Genomic DNA, 10458 nt, shown 5'->3' with positions numbered 1-10458 from the left:
ATACGGTTTATATGGTCGGAGTGGTGGCTAGCTTGTGGAGTTTGACAAAAGTGCTTCCAACGTGTTTACGTTAGCTGCTAGCTCTTTCCCTAGGTTGGATCGTTTGGTATATAGCTTGATTTTGTTACTCAATTTCAATGAATGAGTGTCTCAGTTTTGTTGAACGCTATAAAGCTATATTGAACACAATATGGTTTGTGTATGTGACAACGTTACATCCAGCCCTTTGCTTAGCTTGCTATCATGATAACAGTTAACATACTTCTCTGTCCTCTGCCTTGACGTGAGCGTTTCAGCGCCCTGTCTCTGCGGTTACATAGATAGCATCGGTGGTGTTAGTACTTGCCATTGGTCTATCGGTCTGCCCTCTACTACAGCCTGAAAAGTTTAACATTGACGGAATAGCCTCAGGTTTAGCCTAACCCTCACCAGTGAACCAGTTGTATTGAAAGTACAACTCTCTAAATAGCCTGTCGCTAAAAAATGCTCACTACGGACTCGAAATCCAGGGGCTGCATGCAATGGCTGCTCTGCTAGTGTTGGTTAGCAACGGAGTAGCTTACCATTCCAGTGACGTTGCCGAATGTTGAAATCCAAGATGGCGGCGCCCGTGTAACAACAACAACATTTTCAACATACCATTTTATCCCTTTTAACAAATTCTGCCACTTTAAAAATTGTACCAATGAGAATAAATAAAATGCATCTTTTATATCACCTTTACTCAAAATTCCAGTTCAGTTCATCTTTAAGACCACAAAAAACGTGAGACTTTTCAGACGCACACTCTTCACCTCAGCGCCAGGCGCAAGTCAAACGAGTGCGGAAATGTGCAAGTGCCGAATGAGCTTCAGCAGAACATCAGACAGTGATATGCACATAGTAAATATAGAGTCAATCTTTCTCAACTGGTGGGTTGCAAGACCGTTTTGAGTAAGTCGAATAGTGTGCAGTCAACAACAAACGTAATTCTCTTTTTTTCTGATGCTACTTTTATTTTAGAAAATGTGTGTGAAAGCTTGTGCCACTTCTGTCAGATGCTGAGAAAAGCGCATTGTCCTTATTCAGTTGGCTATCTTCGGTAAGATGAGATGTTGTCAGGCCAAATGTCAGTAAAACTAACGAATTTCCTGTCATACGGTAAGTTGTACTGTGCTTGCGGTACGCACATCACGCGCAAATGTGTCACATGTGTCTGGATTAAAATATTCTGCTATGTGAGATCACAATATAAGGCACAAACGGATATGTAATGTTTAAATGTCCAAATAAATGTGAGCACTGTGCGATAGGCATTCATCTTGCGTTAATTTGTAAAGGACAAACAAAAATGGATAATTTTTAAATCCATAAAATAACTTAATTTTACATTCTGGCAACATTACATTATGAAAAACATAACATTTTACATTATGTGCTGTTGACTTCCGCCTTATTCACATTCTTGCACATGGGGATTCAAAAGAGAACTTTTGTTTTCCTTTTTAATTTAGGTATGATAGAACTGTTGCAATTATTTATTTTGACAACTAATATAGAAAGTTAATTTTTTTTTGACAAACTCAGAATTGGTTGAAGAGTTCATTGATTATATAAAACGTATTGAAGGTTGAATAATATTTGGACTACAGTATTATCTGCATGTTATCTCATCCATGAAGATGCAACAATGTAGAACAAGCTATTAGAGATTTTGAGAACCAGAACCAAGCTAACTGAGCAAGTTGAACTTTAGCTATAGTGTGTGCCCTTTTATTACTATTTAATTAATTTTAACATGAGGTGGTGGGTAATAAAAAAAAAAAAAATCACTCATGTATTCCATGATTCCTAATTCACTACTATCTCAATTACAATTAAGTACAAAATAACTTTATTCAGTTGTGTAGGCACTAAAACAGTCCAATACATTATAGTCAAATTATTTTTTATGATAAAATAATTAAGATTTCTGTGCCACCCCAGACTGGTTGCTGGCCCTTGCCTGGCCACCCCTATGAAAAAATCCTGGCTCCGCCACTGCCTTGGACTAGTGTTCGGCTGGGTCTCTGTTGTCGCGTCTGGGGGTAGAAGATCTCCTGTTTGGGCGCTTACATTAAACGCGGTAACCCTGGAAATTCGTGTAAGTGAAGAACTGCCATTGGAGTCTGTTGTTTAGAGCTGTGTGTGGAATACTACTGGATTGAACTGCTGCTTGGATCTGTGCTGGAAGAGGAAGAGAGAAAGATAAGTGAATTAATTACATCATTGAATCAAATGTAAAGCTTGAAGAAAAGATTGTGAATGTGAAATTTACTACTGAGGAGGACGTCTGTTTCAGATACACTGGAGAAGAACTGAGAGTTGAATATTCCCAATGAAATGCATGGATGAAGTGAGGCTTCTGATCAGCCCTACTGTGTGAGTGATTTGCAGTTGTTTGCCTTACCTGATGCACGCCAAATTAATGCTGTGGATTTGTAGTGAACACGAGTGCTGTGTGCTATGCTGAGAAAAGTCTCCCAATGCCTGCTTTCATTCTTGTGAAATGATCTACTTGTCTCCATCCAAATTCCAGAACGAAACAACTGAACTGGTGAAGTAATGCTTTGTAGTATCTTCTCTTCCATTGAGTACTGTTGTGGAGCATTCCTCATTGAAGGCATTTGTTAATCCTCTCTTTTTCTCTGAAATTACAAGTCTCGGGAAAAACCGTATGGCTGTGGAAAAGTCCGAACTATTATACTTACCGACTGAGCTCTGAAGAGGTACAGCCTCGCTGGTAAAGCCACCCATTGAGTCTCTCGCGAATGTCTGGTGAAAGTGTTTGATGCTGGGAGAAGAATCCTGAAGACTGCAGCAACGCTGTGAAGTGAGTTTTAAAGTCACAATTTCCCTTCATGTCATGATAAGAGAATCTGTTGTCGAGAGAAGAAATATTACTTGTTACTTATCGTCTGAGTCCTGCAGATGTGCAGTAACGCTGTGAAGTGAGTTTTAAAGTCACAATTCTCCTTTCATGTCTTGGTAAGAGAATCTGCTGTTGAGAGAAGAAAACATTACCTGTTACTTACCGTCTGAGTCCTGTAGATGTGCAGCAACGCTGTGAAGTGAGTTTTAAAGTTACAATTTCCCCTTCATGTTGTGATAAGAGAATCTGCTGTTGAGAGAAGAAATATTACCTGTTACTTACCGTCTGAGTCTTGCAGATGTGCAGCAACGCTGTGAAGTAAGCTTTTAGAATCACTGTTCCACCATTGTGCCCGACGACATATCTGATACTGAGAAGAATACATTACCTGTTACTTACCGTCTGAGTCCTGCAGATGTGCAGCCACGCTGTGAAGTAAGCTTTTAGAGTTACTATTGCACTATTGTGCCCTGAAGACCGTGAAGAATCGATCCAGCGGCCACCCCGGTCGAATAGCCCTAGAAGAAAAGAGTTGCTTATCCTTCTCCCAAGTTGATTGTTATTCAATAAAGATTGTTACTTTGAACTCAATTACTTGCCGCCTCTTTTGTCCATCTGTTGCGTGCCTGTGGTGTCGGCTCCTCACGGTGGTGCCTGGAGTCAGGGGCGGCTGGTCATCCGAGTCCGCCCCGGCCTGCACCGGTGACACTACATTGTTAATAAAACTGCAATTTCCCTACACATATCTGTCCATTACGTTTTATCCTTTTAATATTGTCTATAAAATGGGTATGTTTAAGGTGTGGGAGTAGGTTTAAGGGATCTTACACTTATAATCTATAAAATGGTAAAAGGGAAATTATACAGATATCTTTATAATATGAAATATTCGTATATAGTTTAACGTACATTTTTTAGCTGTAAAATCGTAATAATGTTATGTAACTTTACTGCTTTATTCTGAACGGTATAAACCAGTTAAATCAACAGCTGGGAAGGAATTCAGTACATATACCATGAACTTTATTTTAAGTGCCTGCCTATATCTGAAAACTCTTTACAAAACCATAAAGCTGTTTTACAATTTCATGATATGGAGGAGTTACATCAGTAGCTTAAAGGTGACTCTTTACCCAAAAAGAGATCAAGCTGTTTGTGAAACATTTTTTAAACAGCTTTATGGTTTTTAACTGGTTTATACCGTTTAAGAATAAAGCAGTACAGTTAAGATCAAAGTCCATTTGTGTCCACAGTACATTGTTTGCAAAGACTTGAACTTGAATGTTCATATTCATGTCATTTCACAGTTATGCCACATTGTTCATCAGTGTTTCAAAGCACCAAGTCACCACTTTAGTTGAGGGGCCACACACATGAGGAAGTCATAGATAAATAATGCTTAGTTAATGATGACTACTGTATTTGAATGCCAACAGAATTCGTATGTTATGTGCTGTGATTGGCCAATTTGGGGGTCTGTCCATTTACCTGCAGGCTATGAAGAAGACATGAACATGCTGGATAACTCAGATCATAATGAAAACACATTGTTCATCAGTGTTTCAAAGCACCAAGTCACCACTTTAGTTGAGGGGCCACACATATGATGAAGTCATTGATAAATAATGCTTAGTTAATGATGACTAGTATTTGAACGCCAACATAATTCGTATAATATGTGCTGTGATTGGCCAATTTTGGGCTCTGTCCATTTACCTGCAGGCTATGAGAAGACATGAACATGCTTGGAAACTCAGATCATAATTCAGAAAAAAAGTTCTCACATTAATTGATATACTGTTCTAGCCTGTATGCATGCATTAGATAATGTGGATTTTTGTACATTCCTTTAATAATTCGAAGAGCAGTCTTGCATGCATGAATTAATACTTTTTTATGCATGAATTCATGATGATTCATGTACCATAACCATAGCTGTATCCACAATGGGTGGTAAAGACCAATTTTTTGTGTGAACAAAGAAAACATCATGATCATGCGTAATAAATCATAATTCATGATGATGTACTCATCTTAGTTAATGTTTTAATTAAGGTGTTGTTAATCCATGAAGTCATGAATGAAAAACTTTGAACTCATGTTAGTTCCTGATGATTCATGAGATATTAATGCATGAATGAATGCATATTTCATGCATGAATTTATACATGAATTCATGATAATTCATGTAGCCTTACCGTAAAGTGTTACCGACAAACCTAGTAAAAATGAATGCAGTCTATACACTGACTTGGCAGCTCTGTGAAATGTAATACAACAGTGCCACCTACTGTCTAAATGCATTAACATTAAAAGTGTGAGGTGAAACTCTTGCATAGACATAGGTAAATGGGTTTGTCAGTTAGCCTGAAATAAAAAAAATAAAAAATAAATCACTTCTTCTGCATCCTCACATTGGAGTCCCGAGTTCAGGTACAAAGTTTGGTTTCGATACGTGACAGAGTTCCTGAGATATGGACGACGATTTCGTTTGGCTGTGACGGGCAAACGCTTCCGAAAATCAAACATCCTTCTAGTAACTTTTGTGAGCCTTGGTCCAAGGATCATGTACGTACAGTTTCGTGAAGTTCGGACCATATTTGTGACCTGTGAAAATTTAGTTTCGCTTTCTGTTCAATCCAATATGGCGGACGAACGACATGGACTTGTGATGTCATCTTCGCGAGCAACTTACACCGGTACTGACCGTACATTTTAAAGTTGGAACGGTGTCTCTGTCTCAAAGGGCCTAGGCGCAGGAGCTGGCCAAAATTTATCTCCCGGGAATAATAATAATAATAAGAAGAAGAAGAAGAAGAAGAAGAAGAAGAAAATTTAAGAAGAACAATAAGTGTGCTGCTTTCAGCAAACACACTTAATAATAAGAATAAGAAAACTTAAGAAGAACAATAAGTGTGCTGCTTTCAGCAAGCACACTTAACAAGCAGTTTACACATAAACGGACAATGGACATTTGCCCAGTCCAAGTAATGAGCGATTGCAGTTGCAAATCGCATTACATTTGCAATACAAACATAAAAAACAGAGGCAACAAACATTAATTACAGACAGCATGGTGGGCAGTTGGAGTAAAGATGCAATAGATTATAGGTACCTAAGTTAACATTGTGACTGTGTTATGTCAAGTTAACATTGTCATGATTGATAATACTGATTAAACAAATGTGTTTTGTGTTTACACTTAAATTCATGCAACGTGGTTATTATCCTGAGAGCCAACGGAAGAGAGTTCCATAGCTTAGGGGCTATAACAGAGAAAGACCTGCCACCCATAGACGATAGACGAAATCTCCGCTCACAGAGGACTTCACAGCCAGAAGATCGGAGAGTTCGAGGGGGAATATAAGGAGAAAGTAAGTCAGAGAGATAGGCTGGAGCAAAATTTTTTTAGTGTAAGTTAGTAGTCTTGCGGCAGAGTTTTGGATATATTGCAAACGTGAGCTGGTAGTCCAGAAAAAAGAACATTACAGTAGTCGAGGCGAGATGTGATGAACGCGTGTGCTATTGCTTCAGCGTCTTTTGGGCTGACATAGGGACGGAGTTTGGCAATATGGCGCAGATGAAAAAATGGCGCTTTACAAAGTTGACTAATGTAAGCGTCGAACGTCAGTGAAGGGTCAAGAATGATACCCAGATTTTTGACAGTGGCAGATGGAATTATTGATGTAGCTTCAAGGTCAAGTCTGGGAATATTACTTAAATTTTTTGTTAGAGATGGAGGGCCAGTGATTAATATTTCTGTTTTAGTCAGATTCAGACTGAGAAAATTGGAGTTGAGTCAGGTCTTTAATTCATTAATACATGATGATAGTGATGTGGTCTGGTGAATAGAATCCGGTTGGCAAGCAGTATATATCTGGATATCGTCAGCGTAGCAGTGGTATTGAAAACCGTGGCGGCGAATAATTTGTCCGAGAGGCAAAATGTAAATAATAAATAGTAACGGGCCGAGAACTGATACCTGTGGAACACCTTGTTTGAGAGTGACAGTGGGAGATTTGTAATTGTGCATAGTGATGTAGTATTTCCTATCTGTAAGATAGGAGGAAAACCAGGATAACGCGGCTCCTGAAATACCAATCTCTGAGAGGAGCATGAGTAGGACTTTATGGCAGACAGTATCGAAAGCTGAGCTGAGGTCGAGTAGTAAAATTAAGGAAAGGTTTCCCGAGTCACCAAAGAGTAAGAGGTCGTTGATAACCCTTGCTAATGCAGTTTCAGTACTGTGGTTTTGGCGAAAACCAGACTGAAATAAATCGAAACTATTGTTGAGAGATAGATATCACTGCAATTGAGTGGCGACAACCTTTTCCATGATTTTTTGAGACATACGGTAGATTGGAGATTGGGCGATAGTTAGCGTAGTCAGTTGGGTCCAGATTTGTTTTTTTAAGAATAGGAGTAACTGCAGCCGTCTTTAGTGAGGCTGGAACAGAGGCAGAGAGAAGAGAAGAGACATGTTTACAAGATGTGAGATAGGTGCACAAATGACAGAGGTACAGTGTTTCAGAAGGGTTGTAGGTGCAGGATCCAACCGGCAAGAAGAAGAATTGGATTTCTGTATCATTTCACTAATCAAGATGGGGTTGGTCAACATAAAGTTATTAAGTGTTTGTATCTGAGCTTGCTCACAACTAGAAGTGGTCGGTTCATCACTAAAAGTCCCACGTAAAGCATCCAGCTTTCCCTGAAAGTGGTGCAGAAAAGAACAGCACAAGTCGTCATATTCTTGTAGACAGGCATTGTGCGCAGGTGCCTGAACAAGCTTATTTACAATGCTAAATAGTGTTTTACGCTTGTTGTTTGCGTTATTGATGATTTTAGCGATATAGGAAGAGTGAGCTGTATTTAAGGCGGTTTTGTAAAGCTTAATATGGTCCGAAAATGCTTGAAAGTGTACAGTTAGATTGGTTTTCCGAAAGAGACGTTCCAGCTGTCTGCCTCTTGCTTTCATAGCACGTAGCTCAGCATTAAACCACGGCGAAGAGTGGGACAAGGGAACAGACCTAGTCCTAATTGGAGCATGCTCATCTAAAACGTCAGCAAATGGCAGAATGGTACAAGTCAAATATTTTGGATGGACAGGTGAAATCAAAAACATCAGAAATAGCAGAAGAAGTAATAGATGCAGCAAACATACTAGCATTAATAACATTGATCTTACGATAAGAGATGTTAATATTGTCAGTACATGTAGTTGGACAAATTAATGTAAAATCAAGGGTAATAAGCTTGTGATCAGAGATAGGAGTAACCAGACCATTGATGGAGATGTCATTCAAGCCAGATGTACAAACTAAGTCAAGTGTGTGGCCGTGAGTATGAGTTGGTAAGTTAACATTCTGATAAAGTTCAAAGCAGTCCAGAACAGTCATTAATTGAGTCTATGAGAAATTAGAACAGGGAGTATCAACGTGAATGTTAAAGTCACCTAGCAGGATGACCTTGGATGGTGAATCACAGGCTAGCGTTAGTAGTTCACTTAGTTCAGAGAAAAAATCGTTTTGCTGTTTGGGTGGTCTGTAAATCAGGATGATTGTTAGGGGACTGTTCGAGGAAATTTTCAAAACCATATATTCAAAAGTCGTAGTAGTGTGGAAGTCCAGTTGAGCAAGTGTTATGGAGTTGCGATAGATGACAGCAAGGCCACCCCCTTTAGTAGATAAACGCGGCTTAGACAGGTGCTGGTATCCGTATGGTGTTAGCAGATTAAGATGCATGAAGTCATTCGGTGTTTGCCAGGTCTCAGTAAGGAATATCATATCCAGGTTTTTGTCAGTAATAAGTTCATTTAGATAGGGGCCTTTGTCCGAGATAGAGCGACAGTTCAGCAGAGCAAGGTGGTTTTGCAGCACATCTGAGTTATCAGCTAAAGTGACATTGAAATCTGACTTTTTTACCCAGACAAGCGATCGCGGTGGACGACAGTCGCTTAGTAGGCGTTTCGGTTTGACCTGAGTTCTGTTATTTGACCAGATGCACGGGATAACAGTTGGTGTTGATTGCTGATAGTTAATGATCCTTCGGACTGAACGGTGCACGTAGCGCGGGCGCCGGGTGATCCCGAGCGAGCGGCAGTGCTCGTACGTTTCAGAGTCGAGGCGTGGGTGCCGATTAAGCGCCCTGAGTTCGCGTGATGTTACACATATAGAAAGGAGCAGGCGTCGTTTCGGGTGCAACACATTTAATAGGGAAATATTGCATGCAAACCTGCAAGACAGATATCAGATTCAATGTCAATCACAAGTGGAGCGTCTCAATTCTGTGTGTTAGCTATCTGCTCGTCTCTGCATTAACTGCTATATTACGCGTTCTGGAGCAGATCTTAGCGAGAGCTCCCCCTAGCGGTTTGGATAATTTACACCGCTGTATACACATAAATCAATACCCTTCTTGCAGATCTCTTATTAATAGGGGTGTAACGATTCATCAACTACATCGATGTATCGATTTATATTCCTACGATCCAACTGGATCGATCTGTGCTCGGCAAGTTGGCCTTCCGGACGACATATATCGATCTAATATCGTTTTAAAAGGTAATGAATCGATTGTATCGATACTAGGAAATAGCGCATTGGATTTAAGCACGTTAGACTTTATATGGATGTTTTTTCTTTGCACTTTTAATGATAAAGGCGTTAAACGTTACTCGATTCAGTCTGCCTATCTGTGTCGTCGTCGCCATGCGTGACGCGCCACTCCAGCAGCAGCACAAAGACAACAAGTAGCGCAAAGTCTCTCGCCTCAGAAAAACGGACTGTCCTGTCTCTCAGCCGCTATACTGCAGTTGACGCACTCTTCAATTGCACGCGCAAATGCGCCGGAGCGCGCTGTATCACTTCACTAAAGCGCAAAAGAAATACGAGCATGCAACGTCGTAAATTAGTAAGTTAAGAAATAAAAGTAAAATACCAATAAATTACGTTATTGGTACGTCATGTTTGTTGCTATTTATCAGGAGCAGTTTCCATGTTTCTTTACCAGTTCTTCTAAGTATTGTGTATCACCATGGTAGCCTAATTGTTGTTTGTTTCCATAACAAAATGCCACTTACTGGTTTTGTATATTTTTATATGACTGTGGTGGCTCATACCAAGATTGTATTAACAAAAACTAGTTTGGGACTGCTATTTAATAGCTTAACCTCGCAGTGCCTACTGTCTATCAGTATTTGTCATATTCTTAAAAAAAATTTGATTAGTAAGGGACAGAACTTGTGTGTCAACAATTTTTGTGTAAACAAATGTATTATAATAGGCTTATATAATTCCTAAAAAGGTGGGTCGCGGCTTGATGAACATGGGGAAATGTGGGTCCCATGGCCAAACTATTCAAAACATCATTCTATGTTGTGATAATCGTAATTAATAATCACAATTACAATTTCAAGGGAATAATCAACAATTATCATTTTTGTCATAATCGTTCAGTCCTACTTATTAAAATAAAATGTGAATGCATTTTACATTAATTGTTGTTTACTTGTTTGTTTATATCTATAATTAATTGATACCTGATTCCCTTACAAGAATTTTTGGCTAAAA

General features: G+C 39.4%; 1 long non-coding RNA gene across 3 annotated transcripts; it reads left to right on the top strand.

Annotated features, from left to right (window-relative positions):
* The first annotated feature begins 1390 nt into the window (after positions 1-1390).
* On the top strand, positions 1391-3456 carry LOC311288479. Of its 3 annotated transcripts, XR_014626930.1 has the most exons (4): positions 1391-2575; positions 2680-2851; positions 3012-3089; positions 3189-3456. It is a non-coding gene; the product is annotated as an uncharacterized lncRNA (long non-coding RNA). The 3 variants fall into 3 exon arrangements; XR_014626929.1 differs by having other exon boundaries at positions 1391-2400; positions 2558-2575; positions 2680-3456; XR_014626931.1 differs by having other exon boundaries at positions 3012-3456.
* The last annotated feature ends 7002 nt before the right edge of the window (positions 3457-10458 follow it).

Source organism: Rutilus rutilus (genome assembly GCF_951802725.1).
Source record: "Rutilus rutilus genome assembly, chromosome: 3".
NCBI lineage: Eukaryota > Metazoa > Chordata > Actinopteri > Cypriniformes > Leuciscidae > Rutilus > Rutilus rutilus.
Note: the sequence above shows the minus strand (reverse complement) of the source record. Positions and strands in the feature narration are given on the sequence as shown.